Source organism: Ambystoma mexicanum, chromosome 7p (genome assembly GCF_040938575.1).
Source record: "Ambystoma mexicanum isolate Mex_15411 chromosome 7p, UKY_AmexF1_1, whole genome shotgun sequence".
NCBI classification, from domain to species: domain Eukaryota; kingdom Metazoa; phylum Chordata; class Amphibia; order Caudata; family Ambystomatidae; genus Ambystoma; species Ambystoma mexicanum.
The window spans coordinates 432865417-432884684 of NC_090939.1; the positions used below are offsets into that span (position 1 = coordinate 432865417).

At 39.9% G+C, this 19268-nt stretch overlaps 1 protein-coding gene across 2 annotated transcripts in view; it reads left to right on the forward strand.

Annotated features, from left to right (window-relative positions):
- CADM2 (cell adhesion molecule 2) overlaps positions 1–19268 on the forward strand; it is a 2048893-nt gene that overhangs the window by 1973770 nt on the left and 55855 nt on the right. The window lies entirely within an intron of this gene.

The window sequence follows — 19268 nt, forward strand, 5'->3', positions numbered from 1 at the left end:
AAAGACAATCAGGAGCCTAGGACCCAGAAATGTGGGACGCACTCACAAAGGAAGCTAAGCCCATGCAATGCCTGATGGCCCACAAATGAAAAGCAAAATATATTTTCTAATTTTCTCTAATCTAATTCACCTATCATCAAGGCAGGAAACTCAGCAACTTGACCGGTCAAAAGGATTTAGCATATATTTTCAAGGTATCATTCATGAGAGTAATGTTAACCACCGCCATCGATCTTATATTGCACACAAGAAAGAGAAAGAGCATTGTGGGAGGGGCATGCCACTATGAAAAATAAAACAAATCTAAATGTACGTAAAATGTATGTATTTTTATTTCCTACTGTAAAAATAAAATCGTTTCCTTTCTTACCATGCCCATGATCGCTTTGCCTGTGCACAAGTTGTTTTTGTTGTTATATCAAATACATGTGTGCATGTTGTACTGTGCCAACGTTGCAAGAAAATGTTTGTAAATTAGCCAGTTTCACCATGTGTTTTACAATTAATGTTGCTGCAATCATGCTTTCATTGTGAATCTGGTGCGTCGTTTTTGAAGAATAGCTGTGCTGCATATGTGCGGCACAGTTATTCCTGCACCCTCATAATTCCTGTTCATGAACATATGATGTGCCCAACTGAGGCCGAAAATAAAGCAGCCTCCTCATCAGTATTATTAAAAAGAGAGATCTTCTTTGTTTGAAATAGAGTTTAGAAATGTATTAAATGAGTAGTGCCAATGTAGGTCCTCTGGCTGCCGGAATCTTCAATGCAACTGTTGGCAATCACGCTTGCCATCTCCTTCGCAATGATCGCCTGTACCCTAGGAGCAGAATAGAAATATCAAGAGCCTTTTTGTGTTACATCTACCTTTCCCCTAATTGGGTGGTATATGTTGAAACATGGTTGGAATAAGTACATTGCAAAATGATCTAGTTGGTATGTGGCATGACCCAGCTGGTTCAGGGATCCACAGGAGTTCATGCTGAGGATGAAAAGGTGCGCTTGCGCCCCATCACACTCCACACACCTCTCAGAGACCTACAGAACACACCCCAGTAAATCCACCTAATGGCAGTTTTCACCTTGTCACCTCCCAGCTGGTATTTCACTCTCACCCTACACAGCCTGCTGTTTGGGGGAGGAGTAGGGCCGCTTGGCTTGAATCACACCCCATGCTAATATGGCATGGCCAGCCATTCATTGTCGTGTTGAGTGGAGACTCCTACAAGTTCACAATTACCCCCAGCAAGAGGCTCAACCTGACCAAAGTTGCCTTGTGCAACGAGTCTCCAAGAAATGTACACAATGCCCATTTCCACAACAGATGTGTTTCTGGGTAATCATAGTAATGCCTTATAAGCCTGGATGTATTGACTAATAATTTTATAAAGTTTGCACTCAGAAGTGGTTGCCTGAATATAAAGTGACATTTTTGTACAACAATAATACACACAAAAAGATGGGAGCTGTTCATTATTAGTTCAGCAAACCAGTGTATTTGATGATTTATTTGTTTCTCTTGGTTGATACCTTACAGACCATGATGTGCACATTAAAATACTTCATACGTACGGGTCCATATGTAGAGCAGCAGAAGGGTACACATGATGATCCATATATATATTACACAGTGTACTTTGAACTAGGTCTTGGCACTAATTTCAAATGTTACTGTTAACAAACTCATCCAAATCCTTAAGGATATCTATAAAGGAATCCTCCACGTACATGATCAGTCATCCGCTACTTCTTTTCCACCGAGACGTGTCATCATTTTCGTTTCTATTGTTTCTCTTGTCCATTCATGAAAAAATAACTTCTTGTATTATTGTGGTCGTTGCATACCTCCATAATTAACGCACAAACCACACATAGATTAATTATTCAGAAATAATATATTTGATTGCTGGATGGGTTTGGATGTGACATATGTACTAGCAAGGTGACAGTTTAGTTATTTTTCGTTTTTTGGTGGTGCAATATACCACTTACCGTTTTGCAATTCGTACCTAACATTTTTATAGACACACAGGGAGTCATTACGAGTACGGCGGTAAGGGAATAATGGCGCCGGTAAGGATACCGGTGCCGTTCCCCCCTTACCGCCGCATTATGAGGTTCCCTCGCGGGACCCGCTCAGAACATCTGGTCAGATCAGACGTCCTTTGCGGGTCCCGCAAGGAGACCAGGGAGCTAATAACGGGCCTGTTATTAGCTTCCTCCCCATTCCCATTGAGCCCTATGGGGGATCGAATGGGAATGGGGATAGGTATTTTGAATGGGGACTTACCGGGTCCTCCAAGGTTGGAATGTTTGTTTGTTTTTTATTTTATTTATATCACGCACCTGACCCGGAGGTAATTGGGCGCTAGAGGATAGTAATGTTTACATGGCATAGTATAGACAGTTGTGTGTATGAATACAGTTTGAGCATTCAAGGTAAAGTTACAATGGTACATATATACATATTAAACATTATACATATTATACATTGGGTCATAGCAGTGATATAGGATGGATGACCCATATACTAGTTGTGCAGACCACCTAGCGGTTAGTGGTATCAAGATCTGTTATTTTATATTTTGTTAAGTATCCATGTGATAACATGGCTTCTGAATTTGTTGAAGGTTTGAATAGTTTGAATGTTATGAGGGAGAGTGTTCCAAAGCTGGGCGGCTAATACCGGGAAGCTATAACCTCCGGCTCTTTTTAGATTGTATCTGGGCACTGCCAAATATGGTATGTTGGATGATCTAGTGATTCTGTTGGATACCTTCCATGTGAACTTGTCTGTGAGATAGGGGGGGGGGGACTTGGTAGTTAAGTGCTTTGTGATTGAGGCAGATAGTTTTTAGGACAATTTTGTCATGTATAGAAAGCCACCTGTAGTGCTTTCTAGTTTCTGATATGTGCTCTCTTTTGGGAATATTCAACGCTGCTCTAAGCGCGTTGTTTTGCATGATCTGAAGTTTATTTAAGATGGTTATGTTCGTTCCTAGATAAAAGCTGTTGCAATAATCCAATTTAGATTGTATGAGCGCTCTCGCCAGAGTGAGGCAGCTGGTGGGGGAAAGTAGAGGTCTACAGGCTCTGATCAGCTTGCCGGTGTAGGCTGTGGCCGATGAGGTCATATTAATCTGCTTAGTTAGGTTAGACTGGGCATCGAGGTAGAAACCTAAAGTTTTTACATGTTTGGCAATGGGTATACTGTTCCCATCGATGAGGATAATGTCCCGGTAAGTCCCCATTCAAATAACCCAGACATGAGTTTGGAGGTAGCCATGGCGCTAATAGCACCATGGCTACCTCCAAACTCGTAATTACCCCCACAGAATGCAATAGTGACATATGAAGGTTTTTGTGGAGTGTTTTTTGTCTGAAGAAAAAAAATGATAGCCCAGATTTCACATTTTATATTAAAGATGAAACACAAGTCTATGAGCCTAATTTACGAAAGTGCTTTTCAATGGGAAGGTCCCATTCAAAAACACTTTGTAAATCAGGCTCTATCCATTGTATAATAACTTAATAATAATAACGTGCAATTTATGAGATCCTATTTATCCAGGGACACAACACAGGTGCATAGTGGGGGGGGGCGGTATGCAGAGGTCAAACATGAACTCGATATAGTGTAGCACAGATAATAGTATTTTCTAGCAATTCACATTAGAAAGGCAGAGGCACGCCACTCTCAACTTTTACATACAATCGATGCTAAACTGACTAAATATCCACACATACACCTTAAGAGTTATTTACCGTTTTTCTGGCCTGCAGTTGGATTCCAACTCCTGCTTTTAGAGTAACATACAAGCACACCCACAAGGTTAAATTGAGTGTCTGAAACTACATCACAATCCGGTGCTCCCCCATGTTCAGCCAGAACATGCTGAATCCATTCTTTAAGATGTAGGATAAGCAATTCTTCATAGAGTTAGTATCAGGCATCAATCATATACAGCTACAAAACAAAAGAAAAGAGGTGATGGCTGGAAGGTTTAGAATAAATCTTAACCTCTGGTATTTGCTCTGGGCAACACTCCAGACAATCATTCTTCGCCTGCCAAGCCATTACAAAAGGGGAAAGACCATATGCATATCAGGCTTGGTCCCACCCCCAGAGGGGTAATCCAGTTCGAACTGCTAGGTCACATCACTTCTGTTTGATACCACAAGCATCCCCAGACATGTTTCAGCTTTGTTGGGCGTAATCAGTGAGGAGTGGCTTGGGTCTCTAGGCCCAGCAGGCATGGTACCCACGTCTGGGCGTGCCCTGGCATCAACTAGATAACTCACTAACCTTCAAAGGAAAAATTATAATCTCTAAAAGAATATCTCTCATTCATTGCAGTGTAAAAGTTGATGTCCTTCCTCCTTGGATATTAAGTTTTGGAAACATATATTATCTAATTGATGAACAACAGCATTACATTTTTTTGTTTACTTTTTTATTTATATATACAGGGAAGAACAATGCTCTTTTGATTACACATGAATTTACAATAGATAAGAAAGATAATTTTACAGGAAGCCGTGAACTTCTTATAATGGTGTCAGTTTGAGTGACATTCTGACCAGGTTGTGGGGGGTGGTGGGAAAATGGAACAGTCAGCAGGGACAAACCATGGGTGGACATTCATAGACATGGACAGGACATCCAACATCAGACCTTTTTGCGTGCAGGTAGGTGGTACGGCCAGCTTTGTTAGGAATGTGACCATGATTGATGAAGTGCTAAAATGGAAGCAGTAGAAAGTGAAGGACAGAGGCAGAGTAGAGGGGATGGGACATTTTAGCTGGAATGCACATTAGAGGTAGATTTTGAACGTAACTAGAGGTGAGGAGGTAGGCTTTTAGTATGGTTTTTAACAAATCGGTGTGTGGACTGTTTCTCGGATGTCCAGGGAAAGTTCCATGCAAGTGGAGCAAGAATAGAGAAAAGGGCGGATGCGAGAGGAAGCACAGGGAGTGTGTGGTACCACATGAGTAGTCAAGGACACAAAGCACAGATTATGAGAGGGCTTGTAGAGTTGGGTAGATGAGGATAAATAAAGTGGTGCCTTTCCATGGATAGATTTGTTCACCATGAGAAGAACCATGAAGAGTAGAGCCTTCCTAGTCCATATTGTAGAACATTCTGCTGATGAAGATGTATTCACATATCAATGAATTATGAACTGGAACCTAAGCAATACTTAGAATTTCCCAAATCAGATTAGATAAAACCTTGGAGAGAGATTTATACAAATTGTAAGCTCTGTAATTTGGTCCATGTATACACCCTACAATACATTTCTTATTATATATCCCCATTACAGCCAACACATCCCATTAACCTGCTTCTTGTTGGAGCTGTTTTTAAATTATTGGTGTGAATATTGATAGGTATGACACAACTCACTGCTAATAGTGCATAGAGACTTTGGGCCTCATTACGAGTTTGGAGGTAGCCATGCCGTCATTACCGGCATGGCTACCTCCAAACTCGTGTCCGAGTACGGGTCCTGAAAAAAGGGAATTACCAGGCCATCCGACTTTTGTGGGCCTGGTAATTCCCATTTTTGGGACCCGGTACGTCCCATTCCCATTTGAGCCCCCATACGGCTAATGTGAATGGGGAGGATGCTAACAATGGACCCATTAATGCCGGGTCTGTTGTTAGCATTCTGGTCTGCTCGCAGGTGCCGGTGTGCATGTCTGGCCTAACCAGACTTGCATATCGCCATCCGCGAGCAAACTCATAATGTAACTGCCCGGTATGAACGATGCCGGTACCTTACCAGCACCATTCATACCGCAGCCGCCAGGGTCGTAATGAGGCCCATTGCTATGAAAGTTCTCTAGTCTGCTTTGTAATGGGTGAAGTCTGAAAGAAGAACGTCAGTAGGAATGTATCAAAATATATGTGCAGAACGTTGATGTAGGCTGCATAAGACTTTGTTCTTACAGTTCTCATTGTCCATGTTTGTGCTTAAGAGTAAATAGTTGTACGGGTTTCTCACTTGGCATGCAGCCCCAACAGAGAAGATAACAGAAAATATGAAAAGTGAAGCTCTCAGAACACCAAAGAGGGGTCTAACATTTGTAAAATCGCCAACATGATTGCCTTAAGCCTAGGGAAGTGGCAAATGTGGGGATCAGACTAACAGAATGTTAGCACAGTTCCTCCCATAGTGACTTTGGATTAAGAATAATGGAATGAAGACTACATGCTGCTATATGTTTACTAAGTAAGTGCCAGAACTAGTCGTTTTTGTATGGCACCATCTATCTACCATCTATATACTTTAGATAAAGCAGAATATAAACACTCTGCCTTTGTTCATAACACAAGTTCAAACATCACAGTAGAACACTTTCAGCCGACTTACACTATAGACTGATGAAAGTATTTCTTTCATTTTAACACCAAAGAGAGACAGGGAGGTAGCAAACACTGCTGATCCTATACGAAGGCACTAGTTTGACATTCTATTAGGTATGTAGTTTAGAGATTCATAGCAATAGTCTGTCGTTGTTTGTAAACAAAAAGAAGGACCTTTTCATGTGTTCAAAGTGTATAGTTAGCAAATCTTTTGTATGTTGAAAAAGAGCTGTTACAATAAAACACCTCCTTGTAGAAAGCTCAAACGTATACAAAATGTCGTGCAACTGGCTGCAACTGCTTGCTCCTGGCAGATAACAATAACAACACTCTATTTGAGATACAAAGTATGTCATGTAATTGTTGAAATAAAAAGCAAGACACTGCTATTAGCAATATATTTTTCACGCAATCAAAATATGCAGTGCAATTGGTATTCTTTAAATCAGCCTTGCAAATAAAAAAATGCAAAAAAATGTTTAGAGCAACGTATGTCACCATCTGATCTTAAACATCTGTTTATGAATGCAGATCATTCGAAGCATTGCACAATCCAATTTTGCAATGATTACAAGTGCGCCCAAGAGTCTCCCAGTCGTTCTCGTCCATCTGTTGAATTAGGGTCAATTTATAATCATAAATACAATTAAGGCTGGTAGTTGGGGATGCCTTTTTCAAATATTTTCAGCACATTTGTCATTTGGTAAAATAAACATGGATCCATTATTTCTTAATGCTTATTTTAACAGCTTTAAGATTAGCCAACATCTGAAGATTCTCCAAATAGGCAGCACTTAAGAAATGAGTCATATTTCTGTCTGTCTCAGTCAAGTAATCCTGAATCTAAGTAATTCCTAAGCCTGTATTACATAGGCTGTTAAAACAGACATAATGCAATCTGTCACTCAAAATAAGTGATGGTATATCAAGATGGAAGCTCTTATCACGTTTATTAAATTTGAAATCTGGGCTAATGGATTCATCGGGCTCTTGATTCCGGATGGTGCTGCAATTTCGAGAGCATTTCGGGAAATGCAGCTATCGATTGCATTTTGAATACACGTATTTACATCAAGATGATGAGGTGAAATAATGATGGGAAACTTACTCTAGTATTGTGTTGGTTACCAGTACTTAAAAGTGTACAACTGTGGTAAAGTTGTAACCTCCCCATCAGACAATGAAGGGCTTGTTTTTGAAGCAAAGCACGGAGAAGGTTGATGAATCGTGCTTCGGAGATGCTAAATACCCTATGGATTTCCAAGCGGACACACAGATGTACACGCGGAGGCAAACATTAGATGCACAAAAGAATGTAAACTAGTAACGCTGGAGTACACCTTATTAATGTCCATGGGACCAACCTATTCTTGTTCTGCACAACATGTATTGTCAATAATGTTCGTATTTTGTGTTCCACATGTGTATTTGTCAGCTAACCTGTTCAGGTTCACATGACTGTTATGATCTGTTTCTTCCTGTGTAACTAGGATTATTATGATTAATTCGTGTAATAGGTTATTAGTTATTTGATTACTAAAACTTTTAAATACTTGATGAGAGTGATATTTATTTCAAGAGTCTCTGAGTCATTAGAGGTTGTCATCCATTCGGGACGCCCAGATCAATTGTGTACATTACTACTTGATTTACCTGGACAGATCTGGGAATTGCAAGAAGCCCCATCATTTACAGTACACCTTATTACTACATGAATACATCAGGTGGATGCCAGATTTACTCAGGGTAATTTCTTCTGTGAATCAAAAAAAACCTGTCTAGGTGTAAGTCAAGGGTACATCAGACTTACCCCTAGGAACAGCTTTGTGAATCATCCCATTGTGTGCATTTGAGGGTGCACTGGGTTCAACGACGTCACTGTTAAACACAAATTTATTTAGGAGTGCATTAGTAGATGAACTAAACACACTGATATTAACAGATGATGTGTCAAATCCAGCGTTTCATTCCTTCAGTAGGGCTTCCGATAAAATATATTTTATTTAAACTGTTTATTTACACAGACTTTGCTCAAAATTGTAATGATAATAACTTCTGACTTGTTGAATGGATTTCCATGAAATCTTACCAAAAAAGGTGTGTCACACCCTCTCTCATGCCACACTGGACAGTTTGGGAAAGATTTGTTAAACACTTTTTTTTTCATTTTCTCATATAGAAAAAGTACTTTTTGTGAACAGCCATAGCACAAGAACTGGTGCCTTCTGTATATTTTAAAACACCACCAGACCACTAGCCATGGCCTTCAGACATGTTCAGCCCCACTGCCCATTTTAAAACACTACCAGACCACTAGCCATGGCCTATGGCACTGGCTGGTGGGCATGTCCACTCTATATTTTAAATCACTTGCAACCCATCGCACAAAGTCGTTCATCAACCAAAAACTGAGTTTGACCTGTTTTGATAGTGGTATTGTTATGTATAAAAGATTGCAGTCTTTGAGAACTCACAATGTTTTTAGGCAATGCGCAGTGAGATTAAATGATTTGCCATGGACCACACACACTTTGGTTAATCAGCGTACTACAACCCCCTTTTTTATGGCCAGTCTCTTAGTGATTGTTGTGATACATTGCACAACCCCAACTAACTGCATTTAAGCAACATGAAAAAGGGAAAATGACCGGCTGCAAGAATACCATATGTCCAGGTACTTTTGCTCCCACAGAGAAAATCAAAAGCTGGCACCCATGAATGTACGCACAGAAAGTGAACATATATCTTAAAGTGAAAAATACAAATGTAGTTCAATTGACCTTCCGCTTAGGAACAAAAGTGTAAAACAAAATAACATAGCAATGAACACCAGAAAATAAACCTAGTGAGGAAATGTTCCAATAAATATTCTAGCAATGTATTAAAGGTGAACACCTTTTAAACCCAGCAATCTGTTGTGAAATGGTCCCATCAAAACAAAGTCCCAAAATGAAACAAGTGCTTGTAGTCTTGTGGGTAATGGCCTGCACTGGGAACATGACAGCCTGAGTAAAATCCTGGTAGCCAAATTTTTGAGCAATCTTGCCAACCTAAAATAAAAATAAAAACAATGGGTGTGTCTGCCCTTTCGAAAAAAGTTACACTGTCCACCCACGTGTTCTTCACTCGTGCCCTGAAAATCAGCCACAATCAGGGGCAAATACCTGTCAGGGGCAAATACCTACAACAGTGTCCTGGATTGCAAACTCTCTTTCCACATCGTGGGCAGATACTCATGACTTACCGTCTCATTACCCCTCATCCCCGACATATCTGGCTTTCAACAATATGCTGCTTTATAAAGATAACCTGAAAAGTGCACATACCATATAGTCACTCAAATATATAAATCATTTTTGAACTATGTTAAGCATAAAATGTACGATTGTGCCATTTCCCCCCATTTTGCCTACCATCTATGCACTAACCAGGACTGACTCTGCTTAGCTTCATAGCGAGGAAGGTACCTGCCCCCTCAGCACAAATCAGTTGCCAGGGTGTTCCATTCAATTGCTGTTTGAACCGGGAAGGAGCAACTGCTTCAAACTTTTTCAAATAAGAATGGGCTGCACCATGAAGGCACTTACGAGTTTTAGGGCCTCATTACACGGAATGCAGTAAACCATTGTGCTATTAGCACCATGGTTGCCGCCGGTACGATCATCATGGAGAAAAGGGGAATTACCACCCCATTCCAAGGTTGGCGCAGCGGTAATTCCCCCTTTCTCCATGGCCCTTCCCCATTCCCATTTTTGCCCCATAGGGCTCAATGGGAATGGGGAAGGAGCTAATTACAGTACCGCAAATTGCGGTACCGTAATTAGCACCAAGGTCCCTTTGCGGGTCCCAACTTTAACGGCTGGTCTACACCAGCAGTTAAGGTCGAGTCCCGCAAAGGGACCTCGTAGTAAGTCGGTAATGGTTTACCGGTAGCGGTGCCCTTACCGGTACCGGTAAACCCTTACCACCTACTGTGTAATGAGGCCTGTAGGGTATTTTGTGGAGATTTGGGGCCTGACGGTATTTTATTACCGCCGAAAAATAACTTAGCAATAATCACTCTTTGTATTCAGATTTGGCCATGTGCAACAATAATACAATGGACATGCATTATTTCAGCACCCAGACCTGCATATTTGGTATACGTGGTTGGTGGTATTTTGGTGAGCATAATTCCCTTGTTTTATTTGTGGCCCCAATGTCCAGAATCCCTTATCTTCGCTTAGATTTTTCGTGTGATCACTAGAGAGACCTCAGACCTGCATTCTAGAGATACCACAATTTCCAGTGATAGTGTTGGTGCGCCACCATGGGCAAACTCACTGACTTATTTACGACAGAGAGCTATATGTGGTAGTCTTGTGGTAATTTCCACTACCTTATATACGGTAGGGAGCTATGTTCAGAGAGTCTCTCTTCCCGTTGGCTCATGTACCTCCAACAAGTTATACTACAGTCACTCACAATTATTCATACTGATTCTGACATACACACATCTGTCTTAAAATGACCATTGCACTGTTTAAAAATCTCCCCACATCATTGGCATTGTAATGGTAAATAGACAATAAACCACCCGTCTGTTTTCAAATATTTTCTGTATTATAAAAGTTGCATTTAGACATGATCTCATTCTTTACAGCAATAAAATGGAACAATCAAAGCATTTTCAATGACACACTGCAATTATAGTGGCGGAGAACAGAACTTAAATTGCAACATTAGCACTTGATTAAGACACGCACGGGACTTTCATTTTTCTACACTGACTGCATACTTTCGTGCACACACACAGCTCCCCCAGTTAGGTAATTACCTTATCTGTTCAGAGGCTTCTCTCTATGAATGTGGCTCTCTTGGCTTAACTCCAACAAAAAGGAACGCTTGCCTTCTCAAGCCGGGGTCATTGCCTGGAATTCTCAGCTTTTTCAGATAGGACTGCCTCTGCCAGTGGAAAGGTAATTCTTTCAGCTTTCCCCAGTCTCGACTGCAGCAGGACACCCCCACAGCCAGGTCTTCTCCCCCGTAGTGCAGAAAGATGTCTGCCTGTCTTTTTCCCTGCTACTGCCCACTAAAACTTTCCTCTCAGCCCTCTTTATGACGTGTCCCAATGAAATCCATCATCTCTCATCCTCCTACTCTTTAACAATAGCTTCGCTTATACATTTGCAATTGTTGCAAATCTGACTTCCTTCCTCCTGCAGTTACTGTGCACAACAACACGGATAATCAGGCAGAGAAGGGAGGAAAAAAAAAATCTGCACACTCATTTAACTGGTTTTCAAAGTATGCCTAATTCTGCAGTAGAGAACACATTTTATTAGTGGGTTATATTAAAATAAGGTTTTATTAGTCAGGTTAATTGTTAATAGGTTAGCTGTTAATTTTCAAATGTGTCTCTAGCAATATAGGCATTTCAGGTGAAAAATAGTGTGCATTTTTAAATGAACACGTGTGCTTTTAACTGTAAAAATAGCTTTGCATCTTATATGTTAAAATCGTTTTTTGACTGAATAGCCTGTCTTTCCTTGTTAATCTGCTAACCCATATAGCAATGCACCACACCCTTGTGGTGGTGCTGCAAAAAAAAAATGCTACTTGTGCAGTAGTGCTGTACTCTGTGCTGTAACATGCCAAATATCCTTAGCTGCAAAAAAAATGCTACTTGTGCAGTAGTGCTGTACTCTGTGCTGTAACATGCCAAATATCCTTACATATACCCTCCTTTTGTTTTTAGAACTTGGCTATAATCCAAGCCAATTCCTAAAAACAACTTGTTCTATTTTTTTTTACAATATAGCAATCCAACAAAATGAATATTCATGTGCATCAATGAAAATTTGCAATTAACATTTCATCTGAGTCCATCAGTTCATAAAATGTTCCACATTTGCCTTCTCGGTGGAAGTGGCATTACTTTAAGTTTAAATTTTCCAAGTCAATTAAAAACAATGAAATAAAACAACTAACTAAAACAAATAAGTAATATAACAAGTTAAAATAAATAATTAAAATAATAAATACGTGGAACTTCATATGCCGGAACTTTTGCTTTGTCTCTTTTGGTATGTCCCGGCCAGCGATGTTATTCGGTTCATTCGAGTACTTTTTCATCTTGGCAATCTTGAATCCACAGTAGTCATCTCTTTTGACATTCCGGTTATTTTGTCTTCACCTCCACCTGGAGGCAGGCATCTTTTGGTCTTCATCCAGGGGACTCCAGGACTCCATCGTCTCCCGTGGCCTCTGATCCCGGAACCTCCGACCAAATAATGTTAATTGTCTAAATCAAAATAGAAAATAAACAGATTAAGTACATAGCACAATACTAACTTCATCCTTTTGCCAAAAATAAAACATGCTTGGTAAAAATACTTCGTTTTTTTTTTTTTTTCTTTTTTCTGAAATTAAACACAAGTTAAAAGAAAACAAACACATATAAAACAGCATTCAATATTTAATACACTTTCTCTCTGCACACCAACCACGAGCTTCCGTTATATGTGCATTTATTTATTTATTTATTTATTTATTTATTTATTTATTTATATTATATATTTTTACATATATTACAGTGTTTATGTGCCATCATAACAATCAACTTTTTTTTTTTTTAACTTCTTTGTCACTGCCTCCTGATCACACCCATTTATTTTCTCAAGGGACTCTATCCGTTTCCACATGCTCAAGCTGCCTGATCTCATGTCTGGGATGGCATGGTTTGATTTGATTTACATGGACAAACTGCTCTATTGCTGTTTCACCTTCATTTTTCAAAATTTTATACACTACAGGAGAGACTTTATCTATAATTCGAAATGGCCCCTGCCAGGCTGCCAGAAATTTAGAATTTTTCTGTTTACTTTTTCCAAAATGAAACTTGTACACCTGATCCCCTACATTGTATTCCTTTACTGATGTCTTTTTGTCATAATATGACTTAGCACTGTCAGCAGCTCTTTCCAGATTTCTCTGCACAAAAGCAAATGCATGTTGCAAATGCCTCCTCAGTTCATCAATATATTCATGAACTGTGGATGCACTCACTAGAGTTTGCTCATGTGTTCTGTATAGTAGGTGTTGTGGTAACACCATTTTCCTACCTGTTAAGACCTCATGGGGGCTAACACCTGTTGCTTTGGCAGGAGTCGACCTGATTGCCATCAAAACCAATGGTAAACGCAAATCCCAGCTGGAACCTGCTTCTGCCACAAATTTCTTTAAAATGTCCACAACAGACCTATTGCTTCTTTCAACTGTACCTGAAGACGCCGCCCGATATGCGATATGTAGTTTCCTTTTCACACCTAGTATTTGCCATACCTTACTCATTAGAGTACTTGTGAAATGACTTCCTCTGTCTGACTCAATTCTTTGTGGCAACCCAAACCTTGAGAACACATGGTTCACCAGCAATGTGGCTGCTGTTTGCGCACTACAATCTGGTGCGGGAATGCACTCAATCCACTTTGACATCAAACATACCACACTCAAAATATAGCGGTGTCCCCTGCTCGACCTTTTTAAAGGACCTACATAGTCTATTTGCAAATCTGACCATGGGAGAGTTAGGCCTCTTTTCATCAATGGTGCTCTATGCATTGGTGAAGCAGGTTTAAATTGGGCGCATACTAGACATCCTCTAGTATATAATTCCACATCTTGGGACATATGTGGCCAGTAAGCATAATCTTTTAGTATTTCTAATGTCTTTTGTGAACCTCTATGGCCTGCAGTTATGGCATCGTGTGCATGGTGTAGCATTAGTCCTCTGAATGAAAGGGGTACTACCCACTGTATTTGCCCTGTTATGGACTCTCTAATCATGAGTCCATCCTGTAATCTAATTCGTGTTTTGTTCTTTAATAACACCCTCAACTCTTCTTTTCCCATACAATCATTTTCTGTTAAAGGATTTTGTTCAGGATCTATCAAATGATTATAATAGATTCCTAAAATTTGATCATTCTTTTGTGCCTCAATCAAATCTTGGTCTGGCGTGTCATGACTCCACTGCACCACCGGTTGATCTACCTCCTTTGGTGCTTTAGAACGTGTGACTGCATCAATTTGTATTTCACCCATTAAATAATCAATAGGTAGCAATTCTCCCATCACAGCCCCAATCTTAGCCAGATGGTCTGCCTTATCATTTCCCTCCTTATCCTCTCCTGGTGTTTTTAAATGCCCACGAATTTTTCTCCAGTATATTGTTAAATTATTTTCTGACACCAATTTGTCTATGGCTTGTATCATTTTTCCATGTTTAAGTGGCTTTTTGTTGTATGTAACCATGCCTCTTGCTTTCCAACCAGGCAAATATTCCACAAAGCTATTCCGTGCATAGTCAGAATCAGTCACCAGGACAATTTCACTGAACTTTTTATCAACTGCAGTAGCAATTTCTTTATAGATGGCTGCCAATTCCGCCACCTGACTACTCCTATCTCCAATCCTCATCCCTATACTAGGAACGCCTTCACATTTCAACCAGACATTTCCTATTCCTGCCACTAATTGTTTATTACTGTCATTTTCAATGTGAAAAGCACAACCATCCACATATACAGTTGGCAAATCCTTGCATGTTTTTTCATCAAAAGCTTTGTGTGGTGATTGTTCAAATTCCTGTAAACTAGCTTCCACATCCATTTCATTTGTTATTTGTTCAGCTGCACAGTCATGTAAGTCAGCTAACCCTTGAGCAATTGGGCTCTTTTTATTTTGTCCATATCTTACTTCTACGGGAAAACCTTGTAATGCCAGTGTCCATGAAGTGATTCTGGATTGCGCTAGATTGCCTGATCTAATTCTTTTACTCTCTAAAAATTGCAAAGGTTGATGATTTGTTTCAATAATCACCTTTTCTCCCTGAATAATGGGGCGGAAATGTTGTAGCGCCCACACAGTGGTTAATAGGGCCTTTTCGCATTCATTAAATTTCATTTCAACTTGGGAAAATGCCTTACTTGCATATGCAATGGTTTTGTGATTCAAATCGTGTTTTTGTGATAACACTGCTGACATACAATGTTCAGAAAAGCCTATTTCTATAAAGAAATCCCTGTCCTTTATGGGGTATGCTAAACATGGTGCCTTTACAAGACATTCCTTCAATCTAGCCACTGCATCAGACTGCTCTCTTTCCCATCTCCAGGGAGTATTTAGTTTAAGCAGTTTAGTCAATGGTTGAGTGATTTCTGCATAATTCTCAATGAACTTTCTGTTATAGCCTGTCATCCCTAATAAACTTTTTACTCCTTTCACATTTTTAGGATCTTTTAATCTTTGTATGGCCTCTATTTTCTTCCTTTGTGGATTTAGCCCATGTTCAGTCACTTCATGCCCTAGAAAGTTCACTTTTTTCTTGCACCATTGTGCTTTTTGCAAAGATACTTTGGCGCCTGCTTTCTGCAATTGGCCAAGCACATGTCTTATTTCATCAAAATGGCTTTTAAGGTTTTCATTTTTTATCAAGACATCATCCACATAAACTATTGTCCCTCTTTCCGCTGCATCCGGCATGGCCTTTCTCAAAAATATGCCAAATTCACTCCCACTATTGATGTACCCGAACGGAGCTCTAAGCCAGGCATATTGAGTCCTGTCAAATGTAAAGGAAAATAGGTGTTGTATCTCCTCTGCCAATGGCACACACCAATATCCAGATGTGAGATCTAACGTGGTAAATACATTTGAACCATGTATCTGAGCTAGGCCCTGATCAATGAATGGTAGTGGCCATCTAGATACTGGTACTCTTTTATTTAACTCTCTTAAGTCTGCACACAGCCGCCATTGACCATTTGGCTTTAACACACCTAAAATAGGCGTATTGGATGTGCTATGAATGGGCCTAATTATTCCCCGTGATTCCAAATTTTTAATAATCTCTGCCAATGATTCTAAACATGCCAGCGGTAGTCTATACTGGCGTACAAACACTGGATTTCTGCTACAACCTTCTGGTAGTGTGGTCACATGTAAATCAGTTAAACCACAATCATAAGCATCTTTTGCAAATACATCCTTAAACTCCATAAATATTTCCCTCAGATTGCGTCGATCCTCATCGCTGTTACATGCATCCGCTAAGGAGATCTGCTCTTCTACCATTCTGGAAAATTCTGGAAACTCTTCTGGTAAAGGAATCTCAGCGCTTTCCTCTAACTGTGTGGCTGTGTCTTTTTGTAGAGCTGCCACTTTCAAATATTTTGGCATATCAGCTTCCACTTCAATGGGCTGATTTCCTGTTTCATTTTCATTTAAATTAAATATTATGCAATCCTCTTGATGGCAGCACACTGTCTCATTTGAATCATAAGGATACACAGAGTGAATTTTAAATATTCCTTTGGGCTGAGAGTCCAGGTGTTCTGGCAACTCGCCCTTGGCATCTACATATTTTTCAGGAATATTCCCAATCACCATGTTATTTAAATCTGCCGTATAATGTGATTTTTGTATGGCCATTCCTAATGGGGAGTTTTCCTCTAAATGAACGTCCTGACAACCTTTATTATTTACCATGATTTTTACAGATCCCTCACCAATGTCTACCAATGGAATGTATTCATAATCCAGGCCTTGCTGTTTTATGGATTCATTCAGGCATACAAATGCATCAGAGCCTTTCATCTGCTGTCCATTTTTGCATTGCAGTGTTATTGCAAACTGTTTTGTAAATGCAGGAACAATAGTATTTTTCCTCATTTGTAATTCGACTGCATAAGGAACTAGTTGTGCACAATGATAAGCCCTTCTTTTGTCTTCAAATTCAGGCGCCGGCCCACCTAGGCGTGACCATATTTTTTGATTAAGGAAATCTAACACCATACACATTCTGTGCATGATGTCATTGCCCATGTAAAATTCATTTTGTGCTCCACTCACTATCCATACATTATGGTAAATTGTTTTCTGCCCAATGCTAATTTTAAGCATGCATCTGCCTGTAATTCGGTTTTCAAAGTCTGGACTGTCCAACCCAGAAACATATTGGTTTTTAATCCTAAATTTCGGGATTTCTTCCCTCTCCATAATTTTTTGCAACAATTTCTCATTAATGAAACTCCTTTCATGTTCAAGCGCTAAAGTGGCTTTTATTGTTTTAAGATAATCATTTATACCAACGTGAACCCATGGTTGCTCATCTTCCATGTGTATCTCTGCCAGAGTGGTAATGTGTTTTTCTGAATCTGTTTTAGGAACAATATTCTGTTTGCATGTATTCTCTTTTAAGTAAAAACGCAATGTGTGCTCATCTATAGCAGTCTGCCAATCTTTCCTTGGGTCCAAGTATATTTGTACAGGTAGTTTCTCATTGTCGCTCTGATCTTTGTCTTGACACATTAATATAACAGTGACACTAGGTATGCAGCTATTCTGGAGATATACCTCCACAGCATCATTTGTTTTGGCAACGGTGTGACATTCTTTTATATTGCTGTTTTGTGATTTTAGTTTCTTAGGCCTCAATGGTTTTTTGGTTAAGGACCACAGCACTCCATTCACCCCATCTATGAGAGGAGACAATCTTTTCAGGCAATCTGTCCCCATCAGAAATGGAATTTCACAAATAGATGTGATCAATACCTCTTGTTTCATTCTGTGCTTTCCTATTTTTATGTCAACCTCAGTTACACCTATGATGGGCACCTCCTCCCCATTAAAGTTATGCACTGGGCCTTGATTTGCCTTCACTGTGATCTGACTCTGTGGAGGCCTCCCTTCATTGATACTCTTTACCAGCTCCTTGGACATAATTGTGGCCTGTGCGCCAGTGTCAATCATAGCAAAGGTGTGGCATTTTTCTTCTACAGTGATGGGTGCATAATATCTGTCCTCAACTTCCTCTAATACACATAAGAAATGTGAATTCTTACTGATTTCAGGGCTCACCTTTCTCAGGTCTTTTTCACTTTTGGCTAAGCACATTGGTAAATGAAAAGACATTTTTCCCTCCTTTTTACCCATTTCTGTGCGAGATATTTTATTCATTTCTCCATGTTCAGAGGTTTTTTGGAGTGTGGCCACCGTTCGCCCATCCATCTGGGTAACATCAGAGACCACATTACAACCTTCCAACTGAACATGTGTAACAACATCATTCAGCAATTTGTCATTTTTTAATTCTGTGCATTTGTGATCATTTAGTATAATACCAGCCCTTTCAGCCTCTTCAAAGATATGTGGCTCAAAGAATTTTTCAGGTGATTGACTTGTACCCTCCTTGTGAGTATTTCCTTTTTCTGTCTGTGTTTGGTCATTGTTTTGCTTGCCCAGGGAAGGAGCTATGGCATCCCCACTTACTCCCTGTTCACTGGTATTCCCCATGCATGAGTCATTTTTCTTAAATCTGTCCCTTTGTTCTTTTGGAATTCCTAATGTTTCTTTTTCATTTGTGCAAATCTTTACTGTTTTATTTAGCTCTAAGTTAAACCGTACCTCTTTTTTAGAAGTATTTACACTTTCCATCACAATTTCATTTACTGGTACTTTCATTTTTAATCCATTAGTCATCTCAGAGTCGTTATGCAAAGTTATATCAGAGCAATCTGTCATTTTGGCACTGCAGTTATCATGAGTACTTAGTCACTTTTCGGAAGCCCCCCGGTCATTGCTATGGCCATCAGCCCCCTCTTTGGAAGGTTGTTTTTGCGCTGTATAGAGCTTTCCTATTTGCTCAGCTAACATTTTCACTTGGGCCTCAAGGCATTGGAACCTTTCCACCTCTCTAGGATCCTCTTTCTGTGGCCTAGGTCGATATTGGTTGTTTTCCCCCTGATTGGATCTATTCTGATACCTCTCAGGTGATTGATACCGGTTGGGATGGTTTCTGAACTCTTGATTCATTTGTGGAGGGGAGCGGGTTGCACCCATCCTTTGATTATAGTCC